The sequence below is a fragment of the Pelodiscus sinensis genome, chromosome 16, assembly GCF_052426305.1.
Source record: "Pelodiscus sinensis isolate ZL-2025 chromosome 16, ASM5242630v1, whole genome shotgun sequence".
NCBI lineage: Eukaryota > Metazoa > Chordata > Testudines > Trionychidae > Pelodiscus > Pelodiscus sinensis.
Window position 1 is genome coordinate 35743561 of NC_143067.1, and position 12426 is coordinate 35755986.

General features: G+C 40.9%; 1 protein-coding gene across 1 annotated transcript in view; it reads left to right on the forward strand.

Annotated features, from left to right (window-relative positions):
- The first annotated feature begins 435 nt into the window (after window positions 1-435).
- The window catches only part of SPDL1 (spindle apparatus coiled-coil protein 1), a 160071-nt gene continuing 148080 nt past the window's right edge, over window positions 436-12426 (forward strand). Inside the window, exons 1-2 of the mRNA XM_075900165.2 lie at window positions 436-515; window positions 8162-8342. The gene's annotated coding sequence lies outside the window, so the exon portion shown is untranslated. The remainder of the gene's footprint in view (window positions 516-8161; window positions 8343-12426) is intronic.

Consider the following 12426-nt stretch of genomic DNA (forward strand, 5'->3'; position numbering starts at 1 on the left):
GCAAGTAGCAGAGGTGACTGACACTCTGTTAAGTATGAGATGGTAGCCCCCCGGAGCCAAACCCATGGTGGTGTACAAACTTCACCTTAAATAAAATAAAAGGCTACATAGTTATAAATCAAGGAACTTACTCTCTTTATCTGAATGAAGAAAGTGACAGGACTACCTACACGGGGAATAAATATTTAATAATTAACATGAGCAGCAGCCATACCCAGTTAGACCAACGTACTATTTAGGTCAGTATCCTATGTGTTAATTGCAGCGGATTTCAAATGCTATTTGAAGGAATGAACAGGGCAGTTCTGAATGAGTCCTCCCAGTCAGCATCTGGCTGTCAGAGGCTTAGACATCGGTAGCATGACCATCTTGGCCAACAGCCAGTGATGAACCAATCCTCCATGAACTTATTTTATTCTTTTTGAATCCCATTAGTGTTTGGGCCTTCAACATCCCCTGGCAAAGAGTTACAAGCTGGCTGTGCGTAAGTGGGCTCTTCAATCAAGCAGAGAAAGGTAAAATGTGGTCCAATTGATGGAAATTGAACCTAATCACATTCAGACTGGAAATAAAAGCAAAAACCTGTAACTGAGTAATTTTCCTTTGGAACAGTTTTCCAAGGTGGATTTTCCATCATGGAAGTTTTATGAAAACTATGTATTGTTAATATAGAAAAAAATACAGAAAGGTAAAATGACTTACAATCTGGATGTCACCAGATACCATACATTTAACAGTATGTCCAATAAAATTGCACAGTTATGTAACTTAACAACTTGTCAAAGCTGTAAGTCCAGACAATACAAAAATATGTCTCTGTGAGATTGTCAGAACATAGCTCAGAAGGGTGCGGGTAACCCCAATAGTAAAGACACACACAAATAGGCAGTAAAGCACTGGTTCACATCGTGCAACCCATGGGCCATTTGCAGCTCAGGCACACAGCTGTGGTCCATATGACATCCTCAGAGCTGTATATATAGTCCCTGGTTCTGGTGACCTCCATTATGCACCCAAGGGATGGAGCAGGATTATACTGGGAGGCTAACCCAATCTACTGCCTGTGCCAATGAGGCCAAATGGTGATTTTGAACATTTTAGCTGGAGCAGAACTGGCCCATACATGCCTACCCAAATGTGGAGTCATTCCTCCTGGCTGCTGTACAAATATACCCATAGAAGCAAGGCAATGCTTCTTACACTGGTGATATATATGAGTGAGAGTGAGGTGATGCATCCCACATTAGACCTAGAGAGCTGTCCAAAATAGCAAATAGGTTGAGAACCACAGCAATAAAGGAAAGGAGAAAAAAAGAGGAGAGATCATGCAAAAGGAAGTCTTGCATTATTGGGCTATCTCTGCATTCTTTATCCAAGTGGGTCATGAGACAGAGTCCAATTTTTTAAAATAAAATACCGTATTCTCTTTTGCTGCTAACTCTAGTTAAAATACCACTGGCAATCTTTCAGTCAAAGGCTGGATATTCTTCTAAAAGATATGGTCTAGGAATTATTTTGGGGAAATTCTACGGCCTGAATTACCCAGTCAGACTAGATCAGGGCTACTCAACTTTGGAAGCCCTGGGGGCCACAATGATACTCATAGCACATGCTGAGAGCCACATGGTGAGGTTGCATATATATATGCAAATAGCTTCTTTCACATTAATGGGCATGAATACAAAGATTAAGGCAAGACTACACAACATGCAGGACCCATTTAAGTCAGTTCTGCTGATGTTAAATGCGATATTTACCCGATTTCCAAACATATGACAGCACTTTTAATGAGCAATGGCAGTCCCGGAATTTAACTAACAAAACACGTATCAACAGAAGACCATTATATTGACTAACTTTTTGTTTTGTCTCCCATCTGTGGGTCTCGTGTTGAGCCTTGTGTAAATACAAACTGTGCCGCGGGCTGCAATCCAATGGGCTGTGGACCACATGTGGCTCACGGGCCATGTGTTGAGTAGCCTTGAACTAGATGGTCATTTCAGACCTAGGAATCTATGATGTGTAACCATACAGGCAAACTTAAGCTTCCAACCTGTAATATAAAGGAAGGCAATGTCTTGTTGGTAATACTGATGAGCATGTTCCTGACTTGCACTGTAAACTGAATTTTATATAAAAGGATGAGTTTTTGTGACAATGGCTTGGCAATTGGGATGATGGCTTACTTATGAGAAGAGTGAAGTTACGTCCCTCCTAAGATGGATATGAATATTGAAGCAAAGCTGGCATTACAATTCATGATCACGTTTTCAATGACTGGAGGTTGGCGTGCCCATGAAATTACTCATGTATCCACCTGATCATCTGCTGTTTGAAGCTGGAGCTAATCAAGAGCAGCCCTCGACCCATGTCCCTTCTCACCGAGATGTGACCCCGCAGGACCGATGTAGGGTCCAAGCCTCCCCACAGGGGCTAGGCTCCCTGGATAGCTTTTGCCACAGCTCAGCTCTGATTCCAGCTATCAGCCTGGCCAAGCTGTGGGAGAATGAGTGGGAGCAGGAGTGAGGTCTTTGGGAAAAGAGGTGGAAGAGGGGAGAAGGTCCATCTCACCCCCCTATCAGGACATTACTAGCAGGGGATCTGATTATTATCAGCTCCCCTACCACCACCAATCTGTGCCTGCCCAAGGCTACTATGCCCATGGGTTGGGATGGCTGCTGCAAGCCCCCTCTGGTGCCCCCCATTATGCACCCAAGGGATGGAGCAGGATTATACTGGGAGCCTAACCCAATCCACTGCCTGTGCCAATGAGGCCACAGAGTGATTTTGAAAATTTTAGCATGAGCAGAACTGGCCCATACATGCCTACCCAAATGTAGAGTCATTCCTCCTGGCTGCTATACAGTACCAGCCTAATAATATCCCAGGCTCAGCTATTCCCTCAGAAATAGTCACCCTCATGCTCTGAGAAGCAAAGTTCCAAACGGCTCTCCACCTAGCAGTAAATATTTTTCAAATTATAATCAAGAAACAAAGACAGGTAGCTACCATCCTGAGTTCAAGCGCCTCATGATAGGACTTGAATCTTTTTCAATCCGTAGTGCATGATTATTGGGCCCAGATGGATTAATTTCTCTAATGACACTACACTGGTCACATTCATCACTATTAACTAAATATGCTTTGTAGCTTTCATTCAATCTAGCTGACTACTACAAACTCAATATCTCTTATCCCTTATGACTTTTCCCCAAGCAGCACTTGGTTTTTAAGCTGAACAATAAAAACCACTAGTTATTTATAGAGGGGAGGTGCTGAGAGTGATCTCAGTATTTCTTCTTATGCTTAGAAGTATCCTTCATAGTGGAAGTGTAAGCTTCATCATTAGCTTAAAGATTGATTTTATTTCAGAAAGTTTTGAAATTGCAACATCTTAGAAAAGAAGTCATTTCATGAATTCAATGTACATCTTGAGTTGATGAAAACATCCATTTGCTTGAAGGTTGCACCATAGCTCAGACATTTAATACTTACATTTTCCCCTAGAGTTCTTGATAAATCTGTAGTATCAGAAAATATTTCAGAATATCTATATGGCTTGCTTGATTTCTATTTTAGAAAACTAGTGATAAATAGTCAAAGTAAAAACAAAGTACTTAGGCAGTATAAATGTGAGGAACACATTTTTCTGATGAGAATGGATGAGATGAGTTTTTAAGGAAAAGTTCTAGTTAGAGCACTCAACATGTAAAGGAGATGCAAATGTTTGTCTGAATGAATTAAAATGAGTCCAGTGTTACTTTACAAACTAACAATTTTATTATGGCATAAACTTTCATGAGTTGCAACTCACTTCATCAGATGCCTGAACTGAAAAAAAGTAAGAAACGGATAGTAGGGATATAGAGATGGGATTGTTACTTCAGCACTAATTCAATCACGGTAGATATGGATAAGAAGGTGAAAATACCTAAAGTGGGAAAAAAATATTTTAATGAGCTAACCATTCCCAGTCCCTATTCAGACACATTCTGATGGAGTCAAATTTGCATATGAATTCCAGCTCAGCATTTTTACATTGCAGCCAGTATTTGAAGAATTTTGGGGTTTTGGGGGGGAGCGGGTTGTTCATTTATTTTCTATTCTAGGGTGTTTTTTTTCTTGAGGGTGGAACTTTCAAATCTATAATTGTGTGTACAGGAAAGTTAAAATGTTCACGCACTGGTTTCTATATGTTAGCATTCCTGAGGTCTGATTTGTGTCCATGTATTCTATTGCATAGAGACAGTCCGGTTGTCCAATGTACATGGCAGAGGGGCATTGGTGGCACATGATGGCATATATCACATAAGTAGATGTGCAGTGAATGAGCCTTTGATGGTATGACTGATGGTAAGGCTGCAACATGAAACTGCTGAGCTGGAATTTGTATGCCAATTTGACACCATCAGAATGGGTCTGAATAGGGAATGGGAATGGCTCACAAAAGCTTATGCCATACAACTGTGAGCCTTTAAGCTGCCACTGGACTCCTTGTTGGTTTTACTGAAACTGACTAACTTGGCTACCTCTGAAACCTGTCATCGCGAATGGATAAAGAATTTAAACACAGATTTACGTGATTAATGAAGTCCTTGTATTTGCCACCTCTCAGATATCTTATTGGTTCCCAGCAAGGCTACGTCTACACTGTGGTGCTATTTCGGGATACCGGAGGTTTCCTGAAATAGCTATCCCACATCTTAACAGTGTGCCCATTATTTTGAAATATAACGGGCTCGCTATTTCAACATCCCTGTAAACCTCATTACCTGAAGATTAAGGGATATCGCGGAATAGTGGGTTATTTTGAAATTTGATGCTGTATGAAATAAGCTACTTTGAAATTGACTCAAAATAGGGTCTGGCTCTTGGTGTTTAGTGTGCAATTGCTTAGAGAACAGCTGTGCTGGTTGGGCCTGATGGTCTTCCATTCTGCAGGGTCCAAACTCCTGGCTGTTCAAAGCTGTCTGGATCCTAGATTAAGTTCAGCAGATGGCACTCAGGTAAAGCCAAGTTTCAACATGGAGCCTATGACAACTTCAAAGCTGGGACCATACACTTGGCACTTAGTCTTTAGCATAGCTCAACTCCTTCTATAAAAGATTAAGCATAGGGTGGTTCAAAGCAAAAGGGCAAAGTAATAGGTCTACATATGAGGAGACCATCGTGGCAGGCAGTGATCATATTAAGACTTGGATTACTTGACATTTAATTGCAGAAGGCTGCTTTAGTGAAAGGCAGAAGATACAACTGGTCCACTAGACTTTCAAAACATCTGGCCATCAGTTTGTGTTTTACTGTGAAAGCCAGAGTAGTGACAGAAAGATAAGTCTTTGCTTTGCCCCCATTTTAGCTACAGCAACGTAGTTACAGAAGCAAAAATATGGCTTTTTAGAAGGCCTGAGCCTTGAAACAAAGTTCATAGAACTATCAAAATGTCCCTTTCTTTACTACACAAGATTTCCTGTAATCACATGGGAGCTTATCACATTAAACACAATCAGTAAAGGAGGATAATCTCTGGAAACAAAAAGTACATGTGCCAGAAATGTTAAGTTTTTCCTTCCAACAACCATGGGTGGTCTCCCCAAGAGATTGGCGTTAGCTGGCAAACAACAACTTGTTCCATCTGTGAGTGTAAACTCTGCCTTGATCAGCCAGTAAGACTATTTTCTCTCTAGTTTTTCCCAGAAGTTCTTTCCACCTCAATAATTAGGGTGGAGGGAGGAGACTCAGACACAGAAATTAAAGTACAAATCCTTTAGCTTGGTCTTCCTAAGGATTATTTTCAGCAACATCTCAATGAATATAAGTAGAGTCTGAAATTAAGGTCAGACTCTTTTCTCAGGCCATGTCTACTCTAAATGGAAGATCATTGCTCCAACGATCAATTTTCCAGATTTCGCCTTAGCGAGTATAGTTAAGACTTGCTAAATCGAATGGAGAGTACTCCCCTGCCAGCTGCTGATACCCCTGCTTATGCAAGGAGTAAAAGAAGCCAAAGGGAGTGTTTGTTCCTGTTGATCTCTCACTGCGGGAATCATGGGGAACATGAAACAAAGTAATTACCATATCTGGAGTTGTATATCTTCATTCAACGTTCCCTATGAGTGTAGACCTGGCCTCAGATACAACTGATTTTGCTATGGGACACTAACTCAGGAGTGTTTTTTTTTTTTAATGTTAGCCATAGAGGCTGGCAAATCAAGGTTGTTGCTTTCTGCCTTCCTGGAAATGATTTTCTACTCTAATTCTCTTCTCCATGAACAAACATAGTGCAAAGGAGCAAACTAACAAAAAACAGATGACATAAGTATTTTGATTTTTAGTTCAGGATATTGCAGATGAGATGACTAGTTAACCTTTATTAACTATATATCCCTAGTTCTTCAGTATCTCAACTGCACAATATTGATTATCATTCTCAGTTGCTATGAAGTGCTAGTAGAGGTCATTGTTTGTCGAAGGGCAGATTATGACTTTATAGCTGGATGACTAATGTGATTCAGTTATTGGCAGACATTCAGAAAATGGAAGGATTTTGATAAGCATTCAGTAGATGTCTCCTTCCAGATGACCCTATGACTAAGAGTTTGTCCTAAAAACTGTCGTGTTTATGTAATGACTGAGATCTTTAAACTTGTCCTATTTTTAATAGCCTAAAAATACACCTGATTGCATATCTTCTGTATCGGAGCATCAAGTTCCTCATATGCCAACATCAACTGAATACTATCACCCCTCAAGGTCACCAGGAGCACATTAAAAACACAATGCAAAGAAAAGTCAAGAACAGTGATAGCTGTGCATCTTGGCAGGATCAGTCATTGTTAATGACCGAGGCAGAGCTAAACCTGCTTTTCTATAATAAACTGAGAACTCCTGTGGCTTCCCCCAGCCAGAAGAGTCAAATTGTTACTGATGGTTGAGCTTCAGAGAAGTAAGTAGTAGGATGTAAAATGCCTAAAACACTATGTGCCTGCTGCTCCAGTGACAGGATGAATTGTTGGTTTCAGGAAACATTTCTCAGTTACCATTTATCCCCCAGAATTTGCATAAATGTAACACTTAGGGGAATATTCCAGTGGCAGTAACAAGTGGATCTTGCTCCAGATCATCACTAGAAAAGATCAGCTGATACAACTACACAATAGGAAACTCTTCTAGGGCATGTCTACACAGCAGAGCTAATGTCGAATTAAGCTTATGCAACTTCAGCTACAACTTCAATCAATTGCGTAGCTGAAGTCGAAATAGCTTAATTTGGCTTTTTGGCGCTGTCTACACAGTAGAAAGTCAAAGGAAGAACTCTCTTCCTTTGATTTCCCTTATTCCTCATGAAATTAGGGTTACCATGTGTCAGAGTAAGAAGTCCTCCAGCTCGACGTAAATTTGAAATAAAGGTTTGGGCTATGTCTACACTGCAGGCTTCTTGCACAAGAGTGTGCCCACATTGCCATGTGCTTTTGTGCAAGAGATGTGCTTTTGTGCAAGAGCATCCATGGCAGTGTGGACACTCTCTTGCACAAGAAAGTTCTGATGGACATTTTAGCCATAGGGGTTTCTTGCACAAGAGACCCCTGTTGCCTGTCCACACATGCCTTTTTGTGCAAGAGCTCTTGTGCAAAAAGGCTTATTCATTGTGGGGAGAGGAATAACTCTTGTGCCAAAAACACTGTCTTCTGACGATATACTGTACTTTTTCTTGCTCAAGAATGGGCTTGTAGTGTGGATGCTCTGCAAGTTTTTGCACAAAAATGGCTGTTTTTGCGCAAAAACTCTGCAGTGTAGGCACACACTATGTTATTTCGGAATAACATCAGTTATTCTGAAATAATGCTGTTGTGTAGACATACCCCTAGTGTAGGAACATTGTACCAGCGTAAATGCATGCGCTGGTAACTTCATACTCGTTTCCCAAGCAAAATAAGTTACAGCCCAAAAAAAAAAAATTTTTGCATAGTGGTGTAACTGAACATATGTTATTGCTTTTGCTGGTATAGAAATGTTGTAAAAAGTCCAATAAATAAAATTGCCTGCTAACTGACATTACTATGTTGGTTTTTAGAGTAGACTTGGCTTAAAGAATATGCGGATTGTGTGGGTTACTCACATACCACCTTGGAACAAAACACAAAGCTGTTTAATTCTGTTTCAGATTAATGTTTAGGAATTTAAAATCAACTTGGGTCACAGATATCATCAGTGATGTTGACAGAAATGCTTCAAGCCAGCCTGCAGTTGTGGTGAATAATGATCAGCCAGATGAACCTCACCTTTGGAACCATTCTCCAATGACTACTCAGGCAAGGACTCCGAGGGCACGTCTGCCCTAGAGGGTAAGGTTGACTTAAGATGTTCAACTCCAGCTACATTTATTACGTAGCTGAAATTAACATATCTTAAATCACCATCCACACAGTGGGAGGTCAACAGGAACAGACACTTCCTTAAGCTTCCCTTACTCCTCAGCAAAGCAGGAGTACTGGCACCAACAGAGGCATCCTTTGCATTCACATTAGCGTGTCTTCACTAGACCCTCTAAATCAAACCCTAGAAGATAAACCGCAGCAACATCGATCTTCTGTGTAGTGTAGACATAGCCTGAGACAGACTTTGGGATAAGCTAATCTCTAGTATCTTAATGTGAACCTTCAATACCTAACCCTAAGTGAAATTTGAATTTCTGGTTCACTTAAAGACAGCGAAAGGGAATATTTTAAGAAGTGTTTTATTTTTTCAAAACCTACAGTTATGACAGAGACTTTGATGATGTCTGACAAATGTCAGGTGGGTTGGTCTCTCCCCGTGCCCAGGAATGTGCAATTAATTTACTTAGAAACACTATTTCACAAGTGCTTTAACACTGCTGGATTTTAAGAGCTGCATTATACAGAGTGTCCACTTACTTCCTACAATCCATACCTTTCACGCGAATTATAAAAAAGTCGGTTTAAAGGAAAAAATGCTTTCATATAACAAATGGCCTTGGGAAGAAAAGCTGTGCTGCCATAAAGAATGCAACAGAACAGATTACGCGAATAAGAATTTCTCAAATGAAATGTTTAACAAATCTAAGCCTTGCCTCTGAAGGTGGAAGCAAAGTCCTTTTCCAACCAGAAATTCAGCAATTGCATTTGAAAAGCTACCCCATGAACAAAACAAAAGATACTGTTCCTGTACATAAGATTTGGCTAACAATAAAGGCTATAAGAAAGTATTTGAATTCTCTTGTGCTGGAAATACAGTTAATAATTTGGAATATCTGATCATGTGGTTGCACACCAGTTTAAAAAAAACAAATTAAAATAGATCTCCCTCAGTTTTATTTTTTTTTATTGCCAACTTAAATAAATCTGTATGTTTGAGTCTCTCCATCTCTGTGCAGCTAGGGTTTTGCAAAATAGATGGCACAGTCTTGTAATTACACTTGTGAAAATGACATCAATGTTGAACTTATCTGTTGAGAGAAATCTAACCCAAGCCTACCAAATAAGAAAAGCTACTCTGGTATTTATTCTTCAGTTTCTCCAGTATAGCTTGCCAAACTGTTAGTTCCCAAAAGTATGGCATCATAGTAGGGTGTGGTGTAGATTTTCAGAGTTTTTCCCAAGAGAAGTAACATAACACACAACAATTCTAGATGCATGTGTATGAAAAATAAATCTGCTTAGGTCCACTTTGTCTTTGGGGCATGGTCAATGTATACTTTATGGACTGGTACCCTCAAAAGTTCTAATTAATACTGAGTTTCCTACCAGAACCAGAGTTTTTATTGGTTTTACAACTTCCATTATTTGAACAGTAACATTTACCTTTGTAAAATAAACTGGTATTTCTCCAGGTGAGAAAACTGTAGAGTCTATACAGCAATAAAAGGAATGAAATGCTAGCTTACAAAGGAAAATTGGCAACCCCTGAGACTATTTTGTAGGGTATGGATAACTTACTGAGGTAAATTTGACACGTTTTAATAAGATATTTTATTTTAAAGCTCCAGGGACTTGCAAAAGAGTCAAAGAAATCCTTTTCAGAGAGATGAAGACCTACAGCAGAGAAACTAATTCTTATAAAGTGCTCTGATCCAGAATACCACAATAGCAACCAGGCTACTAACTGTAAAATTATACTGTCTGAATGCTTGCAAATTAAAATGTTAACATCTATTTAGACTAAGCATGTAGAGTTTACCAGTTCATAAACTTCTGAGATTCAATGGCATTTGAATTCATTATTAATAGTCAACATGACTTCTAAATATTTTACACTGAAGTTTTTAAAGAGCTTTAAAAGAGCTGGCCAAGAAACTTTCTGCTTTTCAGTAAGTCAGAACACTGCAGAAATTTGAGATGACTGGAAGAAAGCTAATGTTGCACTGATATACAAAGAGGGCAAGTAGGTGGACCTGAGCTATTATAGGCCTGTCAGTCTGACATATATCCTGGGCAAGATAGTGGAATGGGTGAAAAGGAACTTGATTAAAAAAAAGGAAATAATATAATTACCGCCAGTCAGCATAAGTTAATGGAAAATAGATCTCTTCAAACAGTGTTTTTGATGAGATTACAGGCTTTGCTGATAAAGGGAATAGTGCTGATGAAATATACCAGACTTCTGCAAGGCATTTGATTTGGCACGGCATAACAATGATTAAAAACTAGGAAGACATCAAATTAACATGGCATGCATGACATGGATTTAAAATGGATAGATCTTCAATTTACCAATTGTAAATGGTAAACGATCGAAAGGATCTAGTCTAGTGAGATCCCACAGGGATCAACTGCTGGAGATGGAGCCTGGGCCATGGTACTAAAAATAGCTCCACAGTCTTGGCTGCAGTCCCGGCACATGGAGCAGCTGCCAGCCATGTGGCTGTGCCCCTGGCAGCAGCTGGAGCTGCAGCTGAGTGGTGGCTACTGGGGCTGGGGCCACAGTACTATTTTTAGTACTGAGATCCCAGCCCCAGCAGCCATGACTCCAGCTGCTCCTGAGTGTGGGCGGCTGCCCAGTGTTCTAGGACTTCAGTTGGGGCCTCAGTGCAGCTGCTCCTGGGCCAGGGCTGCTGTGCTAAGAATGCCCAGGTGCTGCCATCACACAGCCAGGTGGAGTGTAGGAGTCCCGAGGTGCAGCTGGGCTGCGAGAGGAGCACAGAGCTCCAGGCACGGAGTCAATGGGGAGAGCCCCTGGCAGCAGCAGGGCTGTTGTGCGAAGCGCAGAGCTCTGGGCATGGGAGTTAGGACCTCTGGAGAGAACCCCAGTCAGCAGCGGGGCCATCAGGCAGAGTGTGGAGCCCTCCCAGGCAACAGTGAGGGCACGGGGAGCAGAGTCCTGGGTGAGAGCAGAGCTGTGGGGGCTGGGGGGTAGTGGAGCCTCCCTCCCGCATGCGGAGAACAGAGCCCCAGGCAGCAGTGGACATCCAGGTGGAAATGTGCATTGACCTCCCCTGGTCTGGTAAATTCCCTGGTCTGGGACCACTCAGGTCCCAAAGGCTCCAGACCAGGAGGTTCAACCTGTATCTTATTTTTCAAGGGTGTCTTGGCAATAATTAAGACTAGAGCTTTTTTATATTTTAAGGAAAGTTGAGGTTCTGGAACACAACATAGAGCCTCTAGGAAAAAAGCCAACTCTCTGAACCACCATGATTTTAGTCATTGCTATAGAAGGTGCTTTAATTTTTAATTTAATTGTTTTGTTTAATTCGATGAGATACCAATTCACTTAACAAACCATTTGTATGAATGTGCAGTTATATAGCAAGCAAGAGTATTCTCTTGCTAGCTACATATCATTTGCCTTTGTGGGTGAAGACATGTCTTTTGTCTCTGTTACAATGTTCCCCACTAAAAAAAAAAATTAGCATTTGCCAAAAGTTACCATACGGCATGAGATGTCTATGCTACCTCAGATAACACAATGGTTATGTCTAGACTGGCAAGTTTTTCCGCAAAATCATGTGATTTTGCGGAAAAACTTGCCAGCTGTCTACACTGGCCGCTTGAATTTCCGGAAAAGCACTGACGATCTCCTTTAAAATCATCAGTGCTTTTCTGGAAATGCTATGCTGCTTCCGTTCGGGCAAAAGTCTTTTTCCGAAAGACTTTTGCGCAAAAGGGCCAGTGTAGACAGCATAGTACTGTTTTCCTCAAAAAAGCCCCAATCGTGAAAATGGCGATCGGGGCTTTTTTGTGGAAAACCGCGTCTAGATTGGCCACGGACGCTTTTCCACAAAAAGTGCTTTTGCGGAAAAGTATCCTGCCAATCTAAACGCAATTTTTCCGAAAATGCTTTTAACGGAAAACTTTTCCGTTAAAAGCATTTTCGGAAAATCCTACCAGTGTAGACGTAGCCTATGTGCTAACTGATGGCAACTGCTGAATTTTCTAGTATTTGGAAAAATAGAGCCATTACTGGGACAATGTC